The sequence below is a fragment of the Myotis yumanensis genome, unplaced genomic scaffold (genome assembly GCF_028538775.1).
Source record: "Myotis yumanensis isolate MYYU_CA2020_CCGP unplaced genomic scaffold, mMyoYum1.0.hap1 SCAF_7, whole genome shotgun sequence".
Classification (NCBI taxonomy): domain Eukaryota; kingdom Metazoa; phylum Chordata; class Mammalia; order Chiroptera; family Vespertilionidae; genus Myotis; species Myotis yumanensis.
In genome coordinates, this window is record NW_027223758.1 from 69,768,812 (window position 1) to 69,795,690 (window position 26,879).

General features: G+C 45.3%; 1 protein-coding gene across 3 annotated transcripts in view; it reads right to left on the reverse strand.

Moving 5' to 3' along the window:
• Positions 1 to 26,879, reverse strand: part of PKIG (cAMP-dependent protein kinase inhibitor gamma) — a 63,759-nt gene that overhangs the window by 16,908 nt on the left and 19,972 nt on the right. Inside the window, exon 1 of one of the 3 annotated variants that reach the window (XM_070420880.1) lies at positions 9,752 to 9,928. The exons of 1 other annotated variant lie outside the window; for it this stretch is intronic. The gene's annotated coding sequence lies outside the window, so the exon portion shown is untranslated. Of the gene's footprint in view, positions 1 to 9,751; positions 9,929 to 26,879 lie in introns of those variants that run through there. One more of the 3 variants, XM_070420882.1, reaches the window with a different exon arrangement.

Here is a 26,879-nt window from a genome sequence, read left to right on the forward strand (position 1 = left end):
TTAATAAGAAAAGAGTTAAATAATGGCATATCCATACAATGAGAAACTATAAAGCCATTCCAAAGAGTGAGGGAGATTTTGTTGTACTGACACGGAAAGAAGTACATGCTGTCTTGTTAAAAAGTAGTATAAGATGGTATATATTATTGCTCTTTAATAAAAGTATGAACATGACTGTGCTTTAAAAAAGTACAGCATTTGTGTACATACACTTTTTTTTGTATCTACATAGAAAAAAGCAAAGAGCAAACTATAAACGATAGTTCTCTCTGAGACTCAGAAACTGGGGGGAAAGAATGAAAGACTTTCACTTTTTACATTAACTATTTCTGTTTTGACTGAAAACTTTAAAAGAGGCATGCACAACTTTCATGATCATTATACATGCAGATTTAGGGAAATGAAAGTACTACTCATATATTTCTGGGGAGAATGTAAATTAAGACCTCTCTGTAAAGGAGGATAGTATTATCTATTAAAATATTAAAACACTGCCCTAACCGGTTTGGCTCAGTGGATAGAGCGTCAGCCTGCGGACTGAAAGGTCCCAGGTTCGATTCTGGTCAAGGGCATGTACCTTGGTTGTGGTCACATCCCCAGTTGGGGGTGTGCAGGAGGCAGCTGATCGATGTTCTCTCTCATCGATGTTTCTAACTCTCTATCCCTTTCTTTCCCTTCCTCTCTGTGAAAAGTCAATAAAATATATTTTTAAAAAAATTAAAACATATACCCTTTGATCCAGAAATATTATTTTTGAAAATGTAACCTGTAAAAATAAAAGCACCAGTAGAGGATTTGTATGCGAAGACATTTAATAAAACAATATTCTAGTAGGAAAAAAAATAATGGGCAACAACTTGAATATCTGTCAAAGATGAATGGCTGAATATATTGTAATACCTCTAGATCTATAGCCCTGAATAATTACAAGAGTGAGTTGGAGTTATACCTACCTGTAATGTCTTAGTTACTGGGACAAATAAATTGCAAAATAATAAAAGTATGATCCCATTCTGACAAATACACACAGACACACCCTATATCCACTTATATAGGAGCTTGAAGAAGGTATGGACTGATAAATACCAGATTGATGACACTGGTTATTTCAAACGATGGAAATGGGGACTAGAGGGAGGAGAGAGAATAACTCTTTCTTTACACATCTTCCAGTTGCTTGATTAGTTTCAATGAGCACATTCATAACTTTAGGGGAAAATAACGGAGAAAATAAAAATAATAAAAAAGAAACATACGAGAGCAGAGAAAGAACACTGGTAAACTATGTTATACACTATCCATTTATCTTTTTTTTCTTCTGATTTTTTTTTATTTTCAAGAAAAACAATTTTAAATATAATGTTACATGCAATAAACCAGTCTCTATGTGGTCTCTACTTTCGGTCCTCAGCTGTCAGGGTTCTCTCCTGCAAGTTTCCCGTTGATTATTCAGGAAGTTTTTCTGTATTTTACTAGTAGTTGTAATACCAGTTCGTTCCTAGGAGCATGTCCATGCAGCATCCACTTACTCTGCCGCCATTTTTAATCCTCTCCCCATTTATCTTTACATGGAATAGTTAACTGTACTTATTATCACTTTTTTTTTTTGGTCAAAATAGAACAATTAAAAAAAAACTCTATGGGGGGAGGGGAGGTGTGTACTTTATTTCCTAAGCATTTATGCCTCTTATTTTAAAAGGAAAATATTTAAAGAAAAAGAATTTCTCCCTTTAACATCCAAAAGCAAGCCCTGGCCAGTAGCTCAGTTGGTTAGCGTGTCATCCCACTACTCCAAGATTGCAGGTTCTATCCCCAGTCAGGGCACATACAAGAATCAACCACTGAATGCATAAATAAGTGGAACAAAAAAAACCTGACTTTTCTCTCTCTCTCTCTCTCTCTAAAATCAATAAACGCATTAAAAAAATCCGTGCTTGTATAAAACCCACTTTTTTTAATCCAAAAGAAAGCCTAAAACTTTGGCCTTGAAACTGCCCTGTGTAGGCAGTGTGTGGGCTGGTTCTGTGCTGGTGATTGTTTTCAGTGGCTCAGTGTCCTTGATTGCCTACCTCCCCCAAACCCAATTAAATACACTCCTGGGAGTGTCCAGTCTGCTGGGAACCAAAGCCCTGAAAACTGCAGCAACTCTGCTCACAAGGCTCCATATCAGATGGGTCCTGGAATTTAGAGAAGTGAAATGGACTGTTTTGCAAACCATTTTTGATGGAAGGAGGAAGGAGAGGAAATGGTTTAGCCCAGTAGATGAAATGCAAGAAAAAAGAAGAATAGCATTTATAACAAGCTCTTGAAGGAGAGCTAGCTACCTATGCTGAGTCTGCCGTTCAGTTATCTGGAAGGTACACTCTGCCTTCCCTGGTAGAATGCTCTGCTTTTAACTTGTTATTTGATGTCAATGGTAATAAATATTTCCTTGAACAAATAAAGATACCTCACATTTCTAAAGCACTTCATGACTTACAAAGCACTTTAAGATATCCTACTTGATCTTTACAACGACCCTGGGATCAGATCAGTTTCATTCCCATATACAGGTGAAAATGAGGCCCAGACAAGTTATGGATCTTTTGGGCACACAGCAGTTGTAACAAAGCTGCAATACAAATTCAGGTCTCCAAACCCCAAGTCAGCAGGAAGCTCAAGTTTGACGTGACAGACAGAAGGAGGAACCTCAGGCAAGCCAATGAATAAAAACAGGATCTTGGGAGGGACAGATTCTTCCTGCCCCTTATGAAAAAATTCCACACTAGGAGGAATACTCCATGCCATGTTAGAGGGAACCCTTGCTTATACACTGGAATACAGCTGCTGGATAAGGGAAGGGAAAGCCCCGGCATCACAAGGCCCCCTTCCCAAACCTCTTAACCTTCTCCTAACCTTCCCCTTCACCCACTGCTACCTTCTCTTTCCCTCGATGCGTTAGCCTCCTTTCAGTTTCCCCAACATCCCACATGCTTTCCTGCCTTGGACCCTTTCGCATGTGGGCCTCTCTGCCTGGATTATTCTTTCCCACTCTATAGCTCCCCTCTTCCCCCCACTGCCCGCCTTAGCTCTTGGCATAACTGACTCCTCGTCTTGGTTTAAACACCACCTCTTCAAGCCAGCCTGCCCTGACTATACTCTCCTCCTCATCCATCACTCACACCGTTCATTTCATAACACCGCTGCCCGTCCTTGTGAGCTTCATGTGAGGAAGGACCAGGCCTGTTTTATGTAACACTGTCCACCTATCAACTTGCCCAGTGCCTGGCAGATATTAGATGCTCAACAGATACTGGATAAATATATGAAAATTTATTGAAGAGAGTTGAAGGTTCATCTCAAATGCTATCGTCCCTCTACCTTCTCAGGCACAGCACTGTCCCTCTGTTGGGGGAGGGACATCCTATATAATAAAAGCCTAATATGCTAAGTCTCCATCCAACCAATCAAAGCGTAATATGCTAAGTCTGCTCAACCGCTTGCTTTGATGTGCACTGACCACCAGGGGGCAGATGCTTTGACCAGTAGGTTAGCTTGCTGCTGGGGTCCAGCTGATGGGGACTGAGCGAGATGGGCCAGACATGCCCTGGGGCCCTCCCGTGGTCCCTCCCCAGCTGGTCAACCTCCCACAGCCCTCCCCAGCCCCTGATCGTGCACTGGTGGGGTCCCTCGGCCTGGCCTGCACCCTCTCACAATCCAGGACCCCTTGGGGGATGTCGGAAGGCCAGTTTCAGCTCAATCCTGCAGGCCTCTAGTAATCACATGTGTTAGAGTTATCCAAGACTTCTTTACCTATTGGCCTCTGAGCTACTTATAAGTCTTACTTACATAGGTATTCCCCAGAGCACCTTGCATAATGCCTAACACAAAGGTGAATGAGTTCATGCATATACAGGAAAGTACACACGAAGGCTGCAGCCTCTAACTAACCATAGACACTGGTTCCTCCTACCCAAGGGTCTGAGCACCTAAAAACGTGAGCACCTTAGAGACAGGCAAACAGACTCTGCCCAGGAAGAAATTAAAATCAGAACTAAACCTGATAAACAGTGGTAGTGTGTGGGTGAGAGGAGGGGAGGGGAAGCTTTCTGGTGCCAACTGGAAATTGGTATCAGATCTAAAGAAGTCCATGTCCTCTGACCTCGCCACACCTCATTAAAACCAGGGAAGAGAGCCCTGGCCGGTGCGCCAAGTGGTGACAGCATCAGCCCACGCCCCGAAGGGTTCAGTTCCCAGTCAAGGGCACGACATAACTTGCGGAGTTTGCTGGGAGGCAACCAGTCAATGTCTCTCTCTCACATCAATGTCTCTTTCTCTCTCCTCTCACTCTCCTCCCCCCGCCCCCCACTCCCTTCCACATTCTCTGAAAAGCAATGGAAGAAATATCCTCAGGTGAGGATTAACAAAACAAAAAAAACAAAAAATCAGAAAGGTGAAATCAGTGGGTGATGATTTAGGTGTTTTTCTGAACTGTCTAGCTTTCCTTCCATGAACATGTTCTAATTTTGTAATCTGAAAAAGCAAACCCACACAATAAATGCTATAAAAAGGAACCAACAGAAAATCCAGTGGTGGTTTTAGACTACAAAATCACCACCCCTGTTTCCTCGCTAAACTTGGGACTGCAGATTTAGGGTTCTCAGTGTGTGTGGGGCGGGGGTGGGGGTGGGGGGAGACAGCATTTTGTGAATACTGCCTTTCTCTGTCTGAAGCCTTGTGGGACAGGAAGGTGCCTGGAGTAAAAGCTGCAGCAGGGGCAGCTCTCATTTCTCCCTAATGCAATGCTGGCAAAGCTCCGAGAGTCAGGAAATGGAGGGAAAGCTTGGGAGTAATCAACCCAGCTCGAGGCCAGGACCTCCATCCTGCAATGATTCATTCACCTGCCCGTATTCTCTGATGCACTAAGAGCTCCATGAGAACAGAGGCTGTCTCCTAGTCAGCTTGTTGCTCTGGCCTCGTGCTTAGTACTGGCTGCCCCTCAGTACAGTTTATTGAATGTCAGAGACCACATCTATGAAGTTCTAAACACAATGGTGAGGTGTTAGATGGGATCAGGCAGTTTAGGGTAATGGCCCTGGCGGGGAAGGAAGATGGTGGATGAGGAGGAAATAAACCAGATGGTCAGGATGTGAGCGACACAGGCGGAATGTACCAGTCAACCTGTAGAGCTGTCCTTCCCCCTGAACCCAAGGGTGGTAACTAAAAGCGAGAGAGAAGGGCAAAAGGAGATTGGCTGGTGTGTTTTTTGAAAGAGCCAACAGAAGGCAAGGGCAGGAAATTTAAATCCCTAGACGAGTGAGCTTCTGCGGCCACTCTTCTTGGGCCCCCTCTCTGAGAGCTTTGTTACTTCCGATCTTGGAAGATTAAAGGGACGGACGCCTTTCAAATAAAGTTAGGAATGCTGGCTTCCTCCAGTAAGAGCGGATGCACTTAAGTATGCAACTGGGAATCATTCCGCATCCCAGCTGACTGCAGCTTCCAAAGAAGCTCTCCCCAAAGGAGCAGACACTCAGGTCTTCCTAAGGCGTGTGTGACTTCCAGGAGGCAGTGAGCTCAGCTTTGAGTCATGATTGGTGACTTGTTTCCAAGAACTTTGGATTTTCCATGTCTGTCTCCACTTAGGAATCACCTCTGGCCCCTCGTCAAAACAGCAGAATTAATTGAGCGGCTTGGCTTCTGTCACACTCCGAAAGTTAACACCTGCCACCAGCTTCTTCCTTAAGAGGCTGGGCCAGGTCGCCTGGTCCTAGGACAGCACCCACTTCTGCGCTTGGCTCAGCACCTGACTGGGTGACAGGAAGTAGTGCTGAAGCTAGGTTTGAAAGGCCAAAGTGGCAGCTCCAGGGCTCATCACAGGGGGTTTCAGCAACGCTGAGGTCGAAGATGACTTCAAATTCCTCAGACAAATGCCATCCTATGACAGAGGGGACAGGTGCCTGTATACACTGGCTAACACTCTCTCTGGAAACCATAGAGCAGCTAATCCCGAGCATGTATCTGTGTACCAATTAAGTTCATACTAGCTCTATCCTAGTTCATCCTCAGGGTACCCTTTGAGACAGGTATATGATGACCCCCACTTCACAGAAGAGAAGCAGGCTCTGTGAGGGGAGGTAATCTGTTTAAGAGGTCTCAGTGAGGAGTGGGTGAGGGTAGAGCTCTTACTGCTACCCTCGCCAGTTTCTCCTTGAACCATAAGTTGTCTAAAGTGACAGGAACTGTGGACACCAACCAGTCCAGGGGTGGAAAAGGCGAATGCCCATGGGGGCCAAGGGACAGGCTGGAGACCAGAGAGTGCAATAGATTGGGCAAGGGAATGGCACAGATGGTAATAAATGAGAGAACACACCCACTTAAAGACATTCAAATTCAGATAAAAATAAAAACCCAAACCACTCTGACTTCTGACTCTGCTTCACGCTTCATTTCACGATGGAGAAGCTGAGATTCAGAAGGTGATATAGGAAAGCCAGCGCAGTGCAGTGGGAATCCAGGCCTCAGGGAGGGTCAGCTCTCCTGGGAAATGCAGCTATTTATTACCTGTTCGCTATTAGCTGAGAGACCCAGGGCAAGTGACTTCACCTCTGTGACTCTTCTATGTGTAAAATGAAAATAATCTCTGCTTCACATCATTGCTGTGAAGACTGAAAGGAATCAAAACACAGGGTGGGGCAAAGTAGATTTACAGTTGTTAATATGTGAAACACAGAGCTTATTCTTGTGTTATTATTTATGAATTATTGTAGCCCTGGCCAGGCAGCTCAGTTGGTGAGAGCATCCTCCCGATACCCCAAGGTTTCAGGTTCAATCCTAGATCAGGGCACATACAATAATCAACCACTGAATGCGTGTGAATATGTGGACCAACAAATAGATGTTTCTTTCCCTCTCTCCCCCCTTTCTCTTTCTAATAAAAAAGACTGTATTATTTTCCACATGAACAACTGTAAATCTCCTTTTGCCCCACCCTGTTTGCAAGATGCCCAGCCCTGTGTGTGACACGTATTTCAGGGAGATATGAAAGCCAAGCAAGAACTTGGGACATAACAGTCTCTTCCACAACGTATCTCCTCTCCTGAGATGCCCTAAACGTTCTGTGGGGCAGGTGGACTCTCTGAGGATGAGCACACTGAAGACAGTGCTGACAGCACAGAACAAGAAACTAAAGCCACCTCATCCGGAAGGCCTGGAGTGCGGGGTGTGAGGCATCCCACCACACTTCCACTCCCCCACCCCAGGCAGGAACCACAAGGACCACGTGGGCACTTACTTCCAGAGAACTATCTCCTCATCACCTCCTTAGGAGGAGAGGTTACTTTATAAATTATCCAAAGGCTTGAGATCCTGGGGGGCTGGAGGGAGGTGGAAGGAGGTCCTGGCCTTCCCACTGCCCATGCCCCTGGGGAGTTCCATGGCAGCAACAGTCCACTTCCAAGGGCTGAGGGGCTTTGAGAATCCTACTGGAAACCCAGATCTTAACTAATGCAAACAGTTTTTAAATGCCACGCCTTCCTGAGGGTTAGGGTCTATGATGGCCTTAAACATAAAAATCCCTGAATCACCAAGACCTGGAACCTTTCTGTTGGGCACACAGCAGTTGTAACAATCTGCTTTTGCTTGTCTTTCTTTGTGACATCTGCCTTTGCTTGTCTTTGTGCTTTGCTCCCACTGTCCTGTCCTGGCAGCGGTAGAGGCTGTGCCAAGGTGAAATGAAGGGAAAGGAGCAAGTAAAGGATCCTCCCCCTTCCCCCCCTTTCCCTCCTTCTCTCTTGCCAAGCTAGGACTTAGAGTGCGGGCTTTTAGTTAAAATTCGGTCGCTGTCTCCTCTGTACCTATGTGCCAGACTCTCCACCAGGCAGTGGGGTGCAGAGACATAGTCTCTTCTGTAACCTAGAGGGAGGGTGCATACGGTCTAGCGCAGCCGTGGGCAAACTACGGCCCGCTTGAAATGAATAAAACTAAAAAAAAAAAAAAGACCGTACCCTTTTATGTAATGATGTTTACTTTGAATTTATATTAGTTCACACAAACACTCCATCCATGCTTTTGTTCCGGCCCTCCGGTCCAGTTTAAGAACCCATTGTGGCCCTCGAGTCAAAAAGTTTGCCCACCCCTGGACTAGCAGAAATACAGTGACCTGAAGTCATGCCAGTGATTCTGTAAGCACCGTGCAGGTCAACACTTGGAAAGAGTTCAGGATAATATGGGAACATACAGTGGAGACACTGCAGTCAGTAGAGTCAGGGAATGATCTGACCACCTACGTGATGGAGGGATGACCATAACATGGAGCGTGGCACTTAAGGGTTGCTCTGTCATGTTAAGTCCCTCTCCTCCCCCCTGTGTGTGAGCATGCACATGCATCCACGCACTGAAACTTTCTCTTTCTTTAGGAACAACAAACCTGACAAAACCATAAAAACTCGGAAATAACTTAATGTTGCCTGTTTTGTGTCCTCTTTTTAACTCTCCCGGAGGCACCAGTGTGTGGGCACTCTGGGACCCGGACAACCAAGGGCACTTTGCTTCTCAAGCCCTAAGGGCTCTCCTCAAAGGGGAAAGGAACATTGATGGCTCATTTCAAGCTGAATTTGGGACTACAGCGATCATCTAGATTGGCCCCCTCATTTACATACAAACGAGGAAACTGAAGCCCGGGACACACTTGCCCAGGGTCACACAGTTCCCTCAGTGGCCCTTCTAATAGAGGGTGGCTCTTTGTTTTCTCCTTAACTGCGATTCTTCAACTACTTTTACTTGCAAGCAGGGGAGGTGGTGACACACAGTAGCTACAAGCCATGCGAGAACCCTCCACTCAGGCACCCTCCGGGTTCATTAAAATCCTGAAAACACACTGGACAAATAAAATGCCCCTGGGCTTACAAGTTCTGTTTCTTTTCTAGGCATAAGGAGCAAATTTCTAAAAGGAAGCAATAGAGAGATCACAAAGCCAAAGTTAAAGATTTCCAAAGCTTATTCCCATCTTGGCATTGCCCACGCAGCCAAGGCAGCACTGGGGTATATGTGATGAGATAACTTCACAAAATCTAATCAGACCTGTATCTTAAATTTAAAATATCCATCTTACGTCTAAGGGTAAGTCTCCACTATATGAGGAAAACATTGTAGGAAATTTTCACTTTGAGAGACATTTCTCTCTGGACTGTTTAAAAAGTTTTGTACCATCTTTGTAATCAGAAAGAAAATATAAAAGTTTTACAAACCCCAATTTCTAAGGGAGGATTTCTTCACCCATAATTTGATGCAAGGAGCTGCTCTTAAAGCTCTAGATACTCTGCCAATGTTCTTGTGTAAAAAGTAACACAGCATTTGAATGGAGCCCATCTGTGAGACCTGAGGCTCAGACTCGAGCCAGAGGTTCTCAACCTGTGGGTCACGACCACTTTGGCAGTTGAACGACCCTTTCACAGGGGTCCCCCAAGACCATCCTGCATATCAGATATTTACATTACGATTCATAACAGTAGCAACATTACAGTTATGAAGTAGCAACGAAAATAATTTTATGGTTGGGTCACAACATGAGGAACTGTATTTAAAGGGCCAGAAGGTTGAGAACCACTAGGTTGAGTCTAGTCCTAAGCAGTTTCAGACAAAGCTATAATTTTCAGAGCAATAATATATCATAATATAAAAATAGACACTTTGTGACCAACGAAAGCAAGCTCTCCAGAGAGCTCTGCCTGCAAGCTCTGCTTCTCCCGGGGGTGGAGAACAAAGTTCTACTCACGAGAGCAAAGAGTTTCTTCAAAGTCCGGGGGTCCTCAGTCAGAGGTGCAGGTATAATTTAAGAAACCAGGATTCAAAACGCCTCCCTTTTGAGGATAAACCTCCCTTGTGAGCAGACCAGGCAGGATTCTCTCTTACCCTTTCACTCTTCCCTGTGTCTGCTAAAGAAAAGGCACTTCGAGGTTTTAGTGGGTGTTTCCCACGTCTCCGGCCAAGTCAGTCCCCATTTGTTGTAATTCAATGCTCAGCCTGATGATGTCAACCGCTCAGCTCCCCAGCTCAGTTTCCACCTCTCCGTCCACAAGAGAGATCCATTTCCTTTGGACAATGAGCCAGGGGGCTGTAACTACATCCCGAGCCTTCGTCACATTTGCCTAACATCCTTCCTTCAATTTTCAACACTGTAGCCGTACTGACAAAAGGCTTCCTATCCACTCACTGCAGGGCTCCCGGCAAATCCCTTTGCCTCTGTCACTGTGGGCCACCTAGTTTGCTCTGCAGTATTTTAACTGATGTCTTTGGTTATAATACACCAGGTTAGGGTGGAGAGCTGCTTCTCAGCCCACCCCATCTCTTTTTTCCTGCTCAATTTTTCAAGTTGCTTAATTTCCCCAAAGTTTTCTAGGTGCATGCTGGGCACAGTGCATGCGTGCGTGCGCTTCTCCTTCACTTCGGGGAATGACACGTGCCCACATCCAAGGCTTGAGAGCGCTGGTCTTAACTTGAGGAACTGGACTCTGATCTTAGTCACCCACCCAACTGAATGAACAGCCGTAAGTCAGTCACCCCTCTCTCTGGAACTCAGTTTCCCCATCAATAAAACGGCTTTGATGTCTTCCCCTTCTGCAATTCAGTGACTGAGGAGCTTAACAAGTGCAAAGGAATTTTACCACAAGCTGCCTGACTACACGCTTGAGGGAGGGAAGAACCCAGGATAGTCACAGGACACTGCTCAAGAGGTCAGGCTCAGCCTGGCTCCTAAACCCCCTTTATTTAGCAGAACTGTTTCTCTGGGAGAAAACCCGAAAGAATTCACTAAACAAATCCCGGGGGACACTGAAAGAGGCAGCATAAACTGGAAGATAAGATAAAGAAGCAAGAGAATTTAACTATCCTTAGGGACTGACATGGAACAGTAGTGGCTACAAGAGATAATAATTGCTTGCATTTGTAGAGTGCTTGGTGGGAAGACATACAAGCCTCTCTGCTTTAGTGTGCAGTGGGAAGCAATGACATGTATAGTGATTACCAGCATCGATTTAGGAGCCGGAGACATGGATCTGAGTCCTGTGCGACTACTTCAGGGTGGTTTTTGTTTTTTGTTTTTTGTTTTTACTGTAAAATGGAATGCTAGGGCCTCCATTTTAGGACTGTGAGAATTAAATAACATGTAATGGAACTGTAAGTTTTTGACACATACTAAGTGTTGACAGATGGTAGCGCTCATTGCTGTAGCACATAACCTCATTTGATTCTCATTTGATGAGAATGAGGTACCCAGCGGCTACACTATTCATCCCCTTTTCCTGAACAGGAAAATGAAACACAGAGAAGTGACATGCCTGACGTCACACAGCTCAAGATGAAAGGGCCAGACTTGGAAAATAAGTCTTCATGAGGCCAGCACACATGCCAATGCTACTTCTCAGAATGGTTATTTCACCAAGTCTGGCCCTTATTTCTAACTGGGATCATCTCTTCTTAGAAAAATGAGTGAGGCTTATTAAAACAAATGAGCAAGGTTGGGAGGGAGAATTTTCCTGGGGTCAGCCAGGCCAGGGATGGGAGAGCTGGGCAATCTTTTGCTTAATGAAAACATTTGGGGTCACTAAGTAAGAGGTGGTGCTTACTTGTTTTACTACCAAATACTGTGTGGCCTGGAAGCAAGACTGGGCTTCAATCGCCTCTCCCCCAAAGAGGCAGATCTGATTTGTCTTAAAGCTACTTGGATGGGAAGTTGGGATTGGAGCTCTATTGGTAAAGAAGAAGCTGTTTATAGGTGTGGGTAAGGCTGTGGTCGTTTGTAACTTAACCAGAATTTTAATTAGTTCTCAGAAAATTTTGATGCGCATCAAAAAAAGGCCAGGCCAGCAGGCTACATATAGGGTGGGGCAAAAGTAAGTTTACAGTCCTTTGAATGGAAAATAATACAGTAATTAATAAATAATACAGGAGTAAACTATTTCATGTATTCACAACTGTAAACCTACTTTGCCCCACCTTGGAGTTTGCCAACCTGAAGGCTTTCCCACAGCTGGTATGAGACTGCAGTGGAATAAAAAGAGGACCAGCCTGGTCCCCAGGGAAGCAGCAGGTAATGGCTCAGAGACCTGGGCTTCCTGTTCCTCGCTGTGTAAGGCCTTGACCTAGCTGTGTATGTGCCTTGGTTTCCCACTGTAAAACAAGAATTAAAATGATACTTACCCTGCAAAATTCTTAAGTGGATAAGTGCCTGACACATACTACAAGTTAAAAAATACTTGCAAAAAGAAGCTGTAGCATCTTAAATTGTAAAGACATTATTTTCTAATTCTGACTCAGTTTCACCATCCTCTGCCCTGAGGATGATGTGACAATAAATGAATCAGGTCAAGAATGCTGGGAAGCCAGAAAAAGGCCCCAGTGTTTCTTAGAACATCGGGATGAGCACGGAACGAAAAGCCTGCCGAGAGCAGCTGGAATGCTCTCAGCAGCAGCACTCAGCCGGGAGGGCCTGGAGGCCGGGCCAGTGTTTGGCTGTGCCGTTAGTCCAGAAGCCCGAGTGGTGTCAGGAAATGAGGATGGGCTCTTGGCAGGTCAGTTTACTGACATCACCCTCAGTGCTTTGAAGCAGGTTTTGTTATTTGAATATAATAGTAAGGAGCCCATTCATAAAAACAAAGATACAGTTTCTTTCTGTAACATGTATTTGGTAACACTCTCCTTACAGAGGCGCTGTACACCTGTGACAGAACCCATGCAGAGGACCGTGACACCAGCAGCACACTCATTTTGTCTCTGACAACGGCAGATGTACTTTGGGGCCATGCCTGGTGCTGAGCTCTCTATAAATACCACTTTATGTCACCCTCCCCACAACCAGGTGCAGGAGGTATTATTAATATTCTCATCTTACAAATGTGGAAACTGACGTGTGCAGAGACTGACCAGCCTACAAAGGTTCACTGGGTAAGTGACAGAGCCCATGCTGTATTTTTAAGTCCCTGACTCACAGCCAGCTCTATCGGCTCCATTGGAGGACAAAGGAAACTTTGGCTGCTCCATAGCACAGAGCTGGCCCGAAGGGCTCAGCCCCTTCACCACAGAGCTGCCCCTAATTCTCACCCCCTCACCCCTTGTCTGGAAGGAGTTTCTCCCTCCTCTGAATTTCCTTAGTACTTTATCTGTTTCTTAAGAAACTTTTCCTCTTCTCTTTCGAGGCATATTTATTTCTGGGCAGATCTTATTCCTCTGCTATAATTTGAGCTTCTTAAGGAAAAGATCCGTGTCTAATTTATGAGCATTTTGTACATACTATGAGACACTTATTAAAATAAAAAATCCATAAACAAAAACTTTTATCAAATGTTTACCGTATGCCAGATAATACTCTAATATAATCATAATTGATTATAAAAAATAGCAAAATATAGAAGAACAGAAAAAAGGGAGGAAAATCACCCACCATCCTACCACTCAGAAATAACCAGTTATTCTCCTGGGGTACCGACACAGCAAGAATCACACCTACACTCAAAACAATGTTTTGAAATCAGGCACTAAAGTCATTTGGGGCGCAGCGGGGGGTGGGGAGGGGGGAGTAGTCAGCCCCACAAAAGGTGACAAAGAAATGTTCCATTTTGTTGGTTGGTTTGGGAGCACCCTGGCTGCTTTCTGCAGGGTTCCACGTTTGGAGGCTCACTTCCTTGTCCCCCTCAGGTTACTGCTGAAGTCGGATGACCAGCTGGCAGGAGAAGGGAAGCCTGAGCATGCATCTCGACAATGGGGAGGGGTTTGCAGGATTCCACACTGCCCCTCCCTGCCCCTTTCAGCTTTCTTATGATCCGCTTCCCACCAGCTAAAGACAGGTTTCTGATTGGGGCAGTTCTGGGACAGATGGATCTTCACTCTTGAGTAAATTTTAAACAATCTTAGCCTTGTTATGTTTAAAACTGAGAAGGGCATGTGATCACCTCCTGTTGATGACGAGGAATGCCAAGTCCAGAGAAGGCAGACTTCCTGACTCTGCAGAGCCTGGTGCTCTAACAGGAGGAAGTCCTTCTATAGATCCCAGGCTCTCCCTTGCCACTGTGCTTAGAAATCCTACTCAGCCATCAGATGTCAGATTAAATGTCACTTCCTCCTGAGCCAAGTTAGCTCCCGCTTCTGTATCGGTCCTACGGCACTCTCTATTTCTGCTCTCATAACCCTTAACACGTTGTTGTAAGTATATGTTATCTGCTTTACCTGCCAAACTGTAAACTCCGTGAGATCAACAACATATCTCCCTTGTCCACTGGTACAGAAAAGGAAACTCAATAAATATTTTCTAAGTGCACACACACACACACACACACACACAATCTTGAATAGTCCAGGCTTGAGGTAAAGGGAGCAATAACATGAATTTAAAAAGTAACATGTGCCCTGGCCAGGCGGCTCAGTTGGTTGGTTGGTCCGTGGTCCTGTGCATTAAAAGGTTATGGGTTCGACTACTGGTAGGGGCATGTATAGGAGGCAACCGAGGAAAACAATAAAGAGAAAATGGTCCCTATAATGAAAAAGGAAATTCGGACAAATGAGAAGCTTAAAAAAAATTCTTATGTCTTCAGAGAGATTCTGAAGATACTGTGTCCATAAAAAATGAAATAAACTGATAATACTGGGCTCTTGGAAATTAATAATATGAATACTGAAATGAACAATTCAGTATAAGGACTGGAAAATAAGAAAGGAAGGAAATCTTTCAAAAGAGAAAATATTCACAGAATAAAAAAGGATCTCTCTATAGAACAATAATCCAGGAAGTTCACCATCAGACTAAATAGGAATTCCAGAAAAAGAATAGAAAGGGGAAAAAGTACAATAGGAAATTATCTAAGAAATCATGAGGAAAAATTCTCAAAGCTGAAGGAAGACTGCATCTTCCAACTGAACAGTTTAAAGAGTGTTGAGAAAGATGAACAGAGACAGTAGCTAGACACAGTCTCCTAATCGTCTAGAAATCAAAATGGAAAAAATCCTAAAAGTTTCTAGAGAGGCAAACAGACTGTTTCAAAAGAAAAGAATCAGATGCTCTCAAACTGCTTACCAGCAACACTGGGTGCCTGAGCTCAAGGAGCAATGCTTTCTGGGGAAAGGGTCTAAAGCGGTGGTTTTCAACCTTCCTAATGCCGTGACCCTTTAATACAGTTCCTCATGTAGTGGTGACCCCCAACCATAAAATTATTTTCGTTGCTACTTCATAACTATAATTTTGCTACTGTTATGAATCATAATGTAAATATCCGATATGCAGGATGTATTTTCATTGTTACAAATTGAACATAACTAAAGCATAGTGATTAATCACAAAAACAATATGTAATTATATATGTGTTTTCCGATGGTCTTAGGTGACCCCTGTGAAAGGGTCGTTTGACCCCTAAAGGGGTCGCGACCCACAGGTTGAGAACCACTGGTCTAAAGGAAAACCATCTGGAACCTAGAATTTATACTCAGCTAGGCAATAAAGGCATTTTCAGACATGCAAGGACTTAGAAAATTTTTTCTCATTCACTCTTTTCTCAGCAAACTCCTGGAGAACATACTTTGCCTAAATGAGGGTTTAAACTAAGGAGATTTGAAAAACAGGGATCTAACAAGTGAGGTGAAAGGAATGTCAAGGATGATGATGAGGGCAGCTCTGGACCTTGGCTGACTCACAGGCCTAGAGAGCGCCAGTCTGACCACAGGAGGAAGGTGGGAGTCTCCAGGGAACCAGAACTGATGGACTGCTTGATAGGTTTTCTGAAAACTGTATTGAAAGTCTACAGGAAAGTATGGAAAGCCTTAGCAATAAGGAACAAAAAATCCTTATTATGAAGTCCAGGAAACGTAGTCAAACAGAAAGGAAAAATAATTAGAATGTTACTGGCTCAGTCGTAAATAATATTTGCCATCCCATACACAGATTTTAATTCCAAATGTGACACTGGGAGAAAAGGGTAAGGAGAAGGAGCATGAGAAGTATGTATGAGCCCTGTGGTGGTTATAGAAAAGCTAAAGCCTCGCGTGCTGGTCAACAGGTAACATCTAAAACTGGTGAATAAAGGGAGAGCAGTATGGTGGTGTGTGGTCCTGGTTTGGATCTGATTTGAACAACAACAGAAAAATACTTAAGAGTTAATTAGAGATCTTTGCTAATAATAAGGGATTATTAATTATGTGATAGGTGATTATGGCAGCATGTGTGTGTGTGTGTGTGCGCGCGCCCTTATTCTCTGAGATACCTGCTAAAGTAGTTATTGATAAAATGACGTGATATCTAGTAATAGGGGGAGAATGGCTGTAGTCATAAATGAAATAAAACTGGTCTTGATTCTTGGAGCTGGGTAATGAGTGGTTCATGAAGGTTCATTATATTATTCTCTTTAATTTTTTATGTGTTTGAAAATTTCCTCAATAAAATGTTTTAAAAAGATATAGCTATATAAGCATATATTTAGGATATGTTAAAAATACTAGAACAAACAGCTAATAGAATCAAAAGTATATGCTCTTGGGAACAGAACAGGAGAGAGGGGAATAGAGGGGTGAGGATAGGGGATAGCTGATTTTTAGTGTAAGTTTTTAATGATATTTGATTTTTAAAAGAATGAAGCAAAACTATGTGCATGTACCATTTGGACAAAAAAGAGAATTAATTTTTAAAAAGAAATGGAGGTAATTTAAATGGAGGCAACCACCAAAAGAATTAAAAGCAAAAAAAAAATTAGCCCTAGCCGGTTTGGCCCAGTGAATAGAGCAGCCGTGGGCAAACTACGGCCCGCGGGCCGGATCCGGCCCGTTTGAAATGAATAAAACTAAAAAAAAAAAGACCGTACCCTTTTATGTAATGATGTTTACTTTGAATTTATATTAGTTCACACAAACACTCCATCCATGCTTTTGTTCCGGCCCTCCGGTCCAGTTTAAGAACCCATTGTGGCCCTCAAGTCAAAAAGTTTGCCCACCCCGGAATAGAGTGTCGACCTGCGGACTGAAGAGTCCTGGGTTAATTCCGGTCAAGAGCAAGTACCTAGGTTGCAGGTTTGATCCCAAGCCCTAGTCGGGGCGAATGCAGGAGGCAACCAATCGATGTGTCTCTCTCACATTAATATTTTCTCTCTCTGTCTCTCCCCCTCCCTTATAACTCTCCCTAAAAATCAATGGAAAAATATCCTCAGGTGAGGATTAACAAACAAAAAAATTAAAATGGCTCCCTCAGGGTAAGGGGTTAAGCAGAATAATGATGCATATCTGGACTTTAAATGATGTGCATGCATTACTTTTACTTTTTAAAAATATTATCTATTATCATCAGTTATTGCTGTCAGTGTTTAGCAGGGTCTTTGCTAATCCTGACACCTACAAACTGAACCAGTTTCTCCAGGTGAAAAATCCTAAACTACCCAGTGTGAATATCTCCACATTAAATGTAATAATAACTATTATTGCCACTTAACTATGTCTATCATTTGTCATGCTTTTACGTTTGTTATTTCTAATCTTTGTAACACTCCTGCAAGACAGGTATTGCTATTCCCATTTCACAGATGAAAAGATTGAGGCTGAGAGACATTAGCCATTTGCTTAAGGTCACCAAGTAGGCCAGGCTTGGGAGACTTTCCACCACCTTACCTCTCCTTACATCCCACTGGTTGGGGACAGTCCAGATGTGTACTTTTACATCAACTTCCTCATCAACTCCACGAAACAGGAGAGACAAGATTATCCTCACTTAACATATGAAAAAACTAAAGCTAAGAAAAGTTAAATAATGTGCCTAAGAATCCAGTAGTACTTTCTTCATCCTTTATCATCCATCCCCTTGAGAATAAAATGTCAAGTTATTCATCCTCCTCATGGACATTTGACATAAGAGTCACTAAATGAATGCTGCCAAAGCAAGAGTTTTGTATTTCCTCCAAAGGAATAGAGTAATAACCCATGGAATGTCCTCAGTTGCTCAAATGTCAGCTGCCTGCCTGGCATAACGCAGATCAGCTGCTAGCACGGCAGCTTGCAGCAGGTCCCAGAACCAGTGCCGCTCTTCTTGGCTCCAAAAGAAAGGAATGAGCCGGGGGTGCTTCTGCCCCGAAGAGAGAATGTCTATCTCCTAAATCTACTTCAGTCAAGGCCATGTGGCCCAAGGCTTTTTATAGCTGACAGGAATCTTAGATCAGTGTGCCTCTAGAGCAGAGGCAAGTTTGTAAAGCTGTACAAAAGACTGTAGGCGTGAAGCCAAAAGTGGGGAACTGAAGCGCCTGGGTCCTCTCAAGCTGACGGGTAAGCTAACGGCTCTGCCTGGCAGAGAAGCAGCCCCAGAGCTGGGCACAAGTGCCATGAGCCTGGTGTGAGATGCTGCTCCGGGCTCTTCTGGCAGCGGAACAATGGCCAAGCGGCAACTGGGGGAAGAAGCTGTTTACTTAAGTTCAAACTATTTCCAGCACCAGCAATCTGCACATATTTGGATGACAATCTCTGAGCTTCAAGTGAGCAGTGCTTTGCTCCTGGACACTCACCAAACACATCGCCTCCCCACACCACCCCCAGACCCACTCCCTAACACTTGTTGCCCTAAGGGTGCTTAATTTAAGTTGATGAATTTTAAAAGATTATAAAAAGAAACGACATTTTAAGAGGAACTAACTTTTGTTTTTAAATCCTCACTCAAGGATATGTTTTTATTAATTTGAGAGAGAGAGGAAGGGAGAGAGAGTGGGAAACACCAATGTGAGAGAAACATCAATTGGTTGTCGCCTGTATCCACCCTGACTGGGGGTCCAACCCGAAACACCTAGGTATGTGCCCTGACCAGGAATCGAACCCACAACCTTTCCAACCAAGCTATCTGGCCAGGGCAAGAACAACTGACTTTAATTCATTCGACTATAAATTTAAACTACATAGTATCATTTTCTTTAAGGCGTGAATCAGATATTAAATTCTAATACATGTGTATTCTATAAAAAAAATACAACTGAAATGCAAAAAGCACCTGAATGAGGTCTCTATTTTAACATGTAGTACCCTGTTGGTATGACACTGAGCCCTGCTCAAGACTTACAAAGAGAATGTTTCTTATGACACGGTTTACATAGGATGATAAAAAGGTTTAAGAGCAGACCCACAAACAATATATAATCGCATACACATTCCAAACAAAGAAAAGATGTCTTATTACCGACCAATTCTGGGGCAGAAGCAGTTGTAGTGTTCCATGATCAGCAATGCCCCCCCCCCGCCCCCCCCCCCCCCCCCCCCCCCCCCCGCATTCCCAACAGGAGAGGTTTGCCTGTAAGGAAAAGATGTGCAGAGCCTTCTGCACAGTTGTAACTCGAAGAAGGTGTTACATATACCTTTGCCAACAAATGCGTTTGGAAAAAACAGCCTATCTCTAAAAGCTGCCTTGTTTTTACAGCAAAAGCTGCTAGCAATGCTGGTCAGCCATCTCCCCTGAGCCAGGCATTAATTCCAAAGGGGAAAACTGATTGTTAATCATCATTGGCTAAATTGTTGGCGGCTTTCAGTCCTGTCACACAATGCAGACAGGTACCAGCATAGAGAAAAAGGGCAGTAAGTGAGAAGAAAGGTTTACAGTGTGAAGGGTGATGCTGGACGATTAACTTAGAAAGAGGGAACAGAAGGGACTAACCTGTTTCTTTCCCCTCTGCTAAGGAAGCCTATCAGAAGACAAACAAAAGGTCTCTAAGATAAGCTTTCAGTAAGGGCACTTTCAGGAGGAAAGTGCTAGTGAGGGTAAAGAAAGGAAACATGTCTATACACAGCGGAAATGTAAATTATTTTAGAAAAATTTTGCAGGTCAACTTGTCAATACTATATTAACCATAGTTTTGGTTTTTACATTTTTTAAAATTGATTTCAGAGAGAGGAAGGGAGAGGAAGAGATAGAAACGTCAATGATGAGAAAGAATCATTGATCGGCTGCCTCCTGCACCCCCCAACCGCCTTACTTGGGGATGGAGCCTGCAAACTGGGCATGTGACCTGAACGGGAATTGAACCTTGACCTCCTGATTCATAGGTCGACACTCAACCACTGAGCACACAGGCCGGGCAATTAATCATATATACATATTTGTAAGTGTGTGTGTGTGTTTGTGTGTGTGTGTTTAAATATATTTTTATTGATTTCAGAGAGAAAGGAAGAGGGAGAGACAGATAGAAACATCAATGATGAGAGAGAATCATTGATCGGCTGCCTCCTGCAAGCCCCCCCACTGGGGATTGAGCCCACAACCTGGGCGGCACGTGCCCTTGACCGGAATCAAACCTGGGACACCTCAGTTCACAGGCTGACGCTCCATCCACTGAGCCAAACCAGCCAGGGCTTAATCATAATTTTTTAAGAAATAATTCTTTATTGTTGACAGTATCACATATGTCCCCTTTTCCCCCCATTGGCCCCCTCCAGCCCCCCACCCCACCCTGGCCCTCCAGCCTGGTCCTCTAGTCTGTGTAAAAATATCTCAAACAAATCAAAACAAAAACCAGAGCTCTTTTCTTTAATAAACCGTAACCATGGATTTTCTTTTATGCTACTTTAAGAAAAAGGAATTAAAAAACTAAAAGGATGGTCTTAAAAAAACTTCTAATGCTAACTGGAACCTGCAATCCACATTGCTGGTTTGCATTGTTAGATCAGCAAATATTTATTGAGCTATGAAATGATAACAATGTCTGCTACTTGCATTGTATGGGGCTCTTCCCCATAGATTGTCTCATTTCTTCTGCAGTACATTTTCTCTTTGTAAGTGCTTACATTACCATTTCATAAAAAAAAAGTGGAAGGTAAGAAGGGCAGTGACTTGCCTAGGGTCATTTATAGCCTGTAAGTCCTGCAGCCAAAAATCAGAATACAGACAGACCTACCTTTTCCTAAATTCACAGGGAAAACATCAGTAATGAGAGAAACAGGAAGGCTAGGAGATAGTAGCACAGATAGAAAGTGGAGAGACTATGTTAATATGGCTCTGTTAAAGCATGGTATGAATGCAGATGTATTTAAGGACGAATCCTGGCTCCATCTCCCACTTACCAGCTGTGTGATCTTAGGCAAATCACTTAACCTCTCTGAATTCTGGTATTTCATTTGTAAACTAAAGAAAATAATAGTGTCCACTGCATTTAAATGCAGGGAGGTGGAAGGAAAAGTGGGGAGGTGCTAATTTCTTCATCTTTTACAGAGTTACAAAGTGAGTGGATTAAGACTGCCATTTCAGCCAACAGATGGACTAAGTTTCCCAAAACCCTTCTCCTCAAATCCCTCAAATGATAAGAAATAGTAAGGAGATGAGTAACATAAATATAAATTTCAGAAGAAAGGAAACCCAGTCTTATGATGATGAGAATAGGAATTCTGCTTTAAATGTGCCTTATCAGAGATTTCTTTGTAATGATAATACCCAGTGTTATGGAGATATGGAAAAATGTAGGTTAAAATGGAAAATGCTTCAACATTCCTATAAGGCAATTTGATAATTCATATTGAAATCTTTTTATTTACTTTTGTTAACCCTCACCGGATGATATTTTTTTCATTGATTTTTAGAGAGTGGTAGGGAGTAGGAGAGAAAGAGAGAGAAACATTGCTATGAAAGAGATACATCGATTGGTTGCTTCCCACATGCCCTCCCCCCAACAGGGTTAGGGATTAAGCCTGCAACTGAGGTAAGTGCCCTTGACTGAAATCGAACCCACAACCCTAGGCCCTCTGGCCAACGCTCTATCCACTGAGCCAAACCAACTAGGGCAATATTGAAATCTTTTTTAAAAACATACACAGTGTGTATATGGAAACTCTCTGCTCCATTTTGCTTGAACTTAAAACTGGTCTAAAAAGTAGTTTACTAATTTAAACAAGTGTACACACCCTTCGATCCAGTCCTTTCACCTCTAAGAAGTTATTCTAGAGAAATCATTACAGATGGATGCAAAGACTTGACTCAAGGTTGTTCACCTCAGCACTGCTAAGAATAGTGAAAAACTGAAAACAATCTTACAAGTCCACAGTTAGGAAGTGGCTAAGTAAACTTTGATATATCTATAGAATTGAATATTATATAGTCACAATAAGTGATGCTACAGAAGAGTATCTAATTGTTAGACATGTGCAGAGCAAGGACAATGGGTCAGATACAGAAACTCACCAGGGCAGAAAGCCCGGATGCCTAACAAGGGGCAAACCTGGGAAAACAAGAACCTAGTCCCCAGGTTCCTCCCCTAGTTCAGTGGTTCTCAACCTTGGTTGCACATTAGAATCACCTGGGAATCTTTTTAAAATCCTGATTTCTGGGCCTCATCCTCCGGAAATTCTGTGTCTTTGTTACTAATGTTGTGGCCCCACCCCATAACAAAGAAACAGAATTTCCGGAGGATGAGGCCCAGAAATCAGGATTTTAAAAAGATTCCTAGATGATTCTAATGTGCAGCCAAGGTTGAGAACCACTGCCCTAGCTAGTCATACAGTTTAGACGCCCTGATCTTTTCCTCCCTAAAGATAACAACTGGGCCTCGGGTATATGTCAGCTCCGGGCTCAGAAAAGCAGCAAAATCAGACAAGTGACACAGTGGCTACCTCAGGACCAGCTACATTGACTAATGACCCCAAGCTATTTTTAAGTTCCTTTGGATGATATATACCAAGTGCCACAAATATGTATACACGCTGACTTATAAGTGAGAGAGATATTTATAGCAGTGATTTATAACGGTGAAAAAATGGAAACATTCAAAATGTCAAACACATTGTCTGGCCATTGAAAACAGTGGAGAGAGACATGACCAACACTCTGCCCTCTGAGTATAGTCTCCAGGGCCCTGCACCTGCCCTCTACTCCCTAGGCCTGGCCCAGGAGGTGTGTTGCCAGTTTGTGCCTGACACAGGGGGTGGGCACTGGGACCTTTCCCACTGTAGAAGGCACACCTGAAAGTGGGAGGAAATGAAGTCCCTAAGCTCTGTTCAGGCACCGCAACCATATTCAAGCTACCCGATAACAGCAATGATCAGAAAAAGCATAAGAATACTAGAGGCCTGGTGCACAAAAATTTGTGCACTCGGTGTGGGGGGGGGCCCTCAGCCCGGCCTGTGCACTCTCCCAGTCTGGGATCCCTCAGGGGATGTCCACCTGTTGGCTTAGGCCCGCTCCCCAGGGGATTGGGCCTAAGCTAGCAGTCAGACATCCCTCTGGCAGCCCAGGAGCCTTCGGAGGATGTCCACTTGCCAGCGGGGAGCAGGCATAAGCTGCAGTCGGACATCCCTAGCGCTGCTGAGGAGGCGGGAGAGGCTCCCACCACCAATGCTGTGCTGGCAGCCGTCAGGCTGGCTTGTGGCTGAGCAGAGCTCCCCCCTGTGAGAGCGCACTGACCACCAGGGGGCAGCTCCTGCAGTGAGAATCTGCCCCCTGGTGGTCAGTGTGTGTCATAGTGACCAGTCAATCCCAGTCGTTCTGCTGTTAGGGTCAATTTGCATATTACCCTTTTATTATATAGGACTGTGCCCTCTTGCAGTCTGGGACCCCTTGGGAGATAACAACCTGCTGGCTTAGGCCTGCTCCCAGGTGGCAGAGGGCAGGCCCAATACCTAAGTGCAGCCCTTGGTCGGGCTCAGAGCAGGGCTGATTGGGGAGTTGGGGCACCGCCCTCTGTCATGCACAGAGCAGGGAGGATCGGGAGGTTGTGATGCCACCCTCAGTCACGCTCAGGGTAGGGCCGATTGGGGGGTTGGGGCACCGCCCCCCGTCATACTCAAGGCAGGGTCGATGGGGAGGTTGCGGCGCCACCCCCTGTCACGCACAGAGCAGGGCCCATCAGGGGGTTGGGGTGCTGCCCCCTGTCACTCACAGAGCAGGGCCCATCAGGGGGGTTGGGGCTCCATACCCTGTCATACACAGAGCAGGGTCGATCAGGGGGTTGGGGAGCTCCCCCGTGTCACGCACAGAGCAGGGCCCATCAGGGGGTTGAGGAGCTCCCCGCTGTCACTCACAGAGTAGGGCCAATAGGGGAGTTGGGGCACCGCCCCCTGTCACACACAGAGCAGGGCGGATCAGGAGGTTGGGGCGCTGCACCCTGTCACACTCAGGGCAGGGCCAATGGGGAGGTTATGGCTCTCCCCCGTCACACACAGAGCAAGGCCTGTGGAGGGGGGTTGGGGCGCCACCCTCTATCACCCACAGAGCAGGGCCGATCAGGGAGTTGGGGCGCCGCCACTGTCACACTCAGGGCAGGGCCGATGGAGAGGTTATGGCTCTACCCCGTCACACACAGAGCAGGGCCCGTGGTGGGGGAGGGGGGGGCTTGGGGCGTCGCACCCTGTCACACACAGAGCCGCAGGGCGATCAGGGGGTTAGGGAGCTCCCCCCTATCAGGCACAGAGCACTGCTCTGGGGTCCTTTTACTGTGACAGGGGGGCAGCACCCCAACCCCCTGATGGGCCCTGCTCTGTGCGTGACAGGGGGTTGGGGCGCCTTCTCCTGTCACACACAGAGCAGGGCCGATCAGGGTGTTGGGACACCGCACCCTGTCACACACAGAGCCGCAGGGCGATCAGGTGGTTTGGGCGCTGCTCCCTGCCACTCTGATCCCGGTGCCGGGAGGCCTCACGGCTCTGCTGATCCCGGTGCTGGGAGGCATTTTACCCTTTTACTATATAGAATAGAGGCCTGGTGCACGGGTGGGGGCCGGCTGGTTTGCCCTGAAGGGTGTCCCGGATCAGGGTGGGGGTCCCCACTGGGGTGCCTGGCCAGGCTGGCTGAGGGGCTAAGGGCCTTTTGCTGGCTGGCGGGTGACTTAAGCTCCCAACAGCTCCTTTTTATTTTATTTATTTTTTTATTCTGGGCCAGCTTTAGCTCTGAGGCCTCGCTGATGAAAACATTGATACAATGTTGCAGTCAGGCTGGCTGAAGCCCAGCTGACTGAAAGCCGGTTTCTGGGGTTTTGTTTAGCTTCTATATTTGCAACATAGTTGCTTAGAGTTGCAGCTGAGAGGCCGGCAAGTCAGGCAGGAAACGTTGGAGTCCGCAGTCACTGGAGCAAGCAAGCCTCCCTGTTCGCTTCAGTGCATGGCTGCCGGCCGCCATCTTGGCTGGCAGTTAATTTGCATAAGGATATGCTGATTAGCCAATGGGAAGGGTAGCGGTCGTATGCTAATTACCATGTTTCTCTTTTATTAGTGTAGATAGAGGCCTGGTGCATGGGTGGGGGCCGGCTGGTTTGCCCTGAAGGGTGTCCTGGATCAAGGTGGGGGTCCCGCTAGGGTTCCTGGCCAGCCTGGATGAGGAGCTGAGGGCCGTTTTCAGGCTGGCCACACTCCCTTCAGGGTGGGGGTCCCCACTGGGGTGCCTGGCCAGCCTGGGTGAGGGATTGATAGCTGTTTGCAGGCTGGCCAAGCCCTCCAGCGGGAACCCTCACCCCATGGGTGTGTGGCCAGCCTGGGTGAGGGGCTGATGGCCGTTTTCAGGCTGGCCACGTCCCCCGGTGACCCAAGCTCCCAGCCTCTCCTTTTTTTCCTGAGATTTATTTATCTTCTATAATTGAAACTTTGCAGCCTTGAGCAGAGCTGAGGGCCAGCCAGGGCAGGCGGGAAGCTTGGCTTCCTCCATTGCCCAGGGCAACCCAAGCCTCCTGCTCACTCCAGCTTCCTGGCCTCCGCCCGCCATCTTAGTTGGGTTAATTTGCATACTTGCTCCTGATTGACTGGTGGGCGTGGCTGGTGGGTATGGCTTGAGTGTAGCAGAGGGACGGTTAATTTGCATGTTTCTCTTTTATTATATAGGATGTGGGGAAGGGTAAGACTTGGTTGGAAAGCTTGTAAGGAGGACATTCTGAGAAAAGGGAAGTGTGTGGAAGGCCGCCTGTCCTGTTTATCAGAATTCCGACTTAGGTGAGACTTAGGGGAGTGTGGAAGGCAGTGCTCCTAATTATTCCTTGACCTTTCCAAACAAGCCTGTGCATGTGCAGACCTCCGGATGTTTACTGGAATCCTCATGCTTAATCCCTGGATGCCCCTGCCTAGAGGACAATGTAAACACGTGTGTCCTCCCAAGATGACTCACCCTACTGTTTGTATCTAAAAGATAAACTTATCTCAAACTGCTGCTACAATAAAAGGCTAACCACGCAGGCAGTTCTCTTTCACAGTGAAACTGTGTCAGAGTAATCTGTTCATCCATTGTTCAGGGGCTGCTGGTCAGCCCCAGCAAGAATAATGAAAGAAAGGAAAGAAGCAGATCCCAGGAAAAGAAAAGGAAATAAAATGGAAGAAAAAGGGAGCTTTTTAGAAAGGCCAGATGGAAACCTGGGAGGATGAAGCAGGACCCTCCGGTCAGAGGAAGTGCCCGGACAGCCTCCAAGCTCTTAGACAGAGCCTCTTTCAAAAGCTTTGAGGAGATCATCACAGTAAAAGGACCCCAGAGCTTCCTTCTCATTTCCCATGACTGATCATATTGCTCCTGGCAGCTTGATGGTAATTATACATCCAGTGGATTTTAGTGCACTGAAAGATTAAATCAAGAATAAGGCTATGAGCCCATAGTCCAAAGGTAACTTCAAACTAATGTGCAACCATGCAATCATGCCATGATTTATAATAAACAGACTGTTATGAAAGCTGTGAAGAGGCTACTGTGTCCACAGAGAAAAATTCTTAGCCAGGAACAAATTCCAGGCCTGAGGCAGACCAGTCTTTAAGAAAGCTGACTTGCAAAAGATTAAAGGGGACCCTTCCCTCCCCCACTGGCGGACAAAGGCTGCTGGCAGTGAGATAAGAAAACTGTAGGTACTTAATGTTTCTATAAGTCTTTAAAAGTACCAAGTAGGAGAACAAAAAGAAAGATGACATACTTGAAGATAAATGTAAACAAACTAGAAAGAGAACAAAAGCAGGAACTA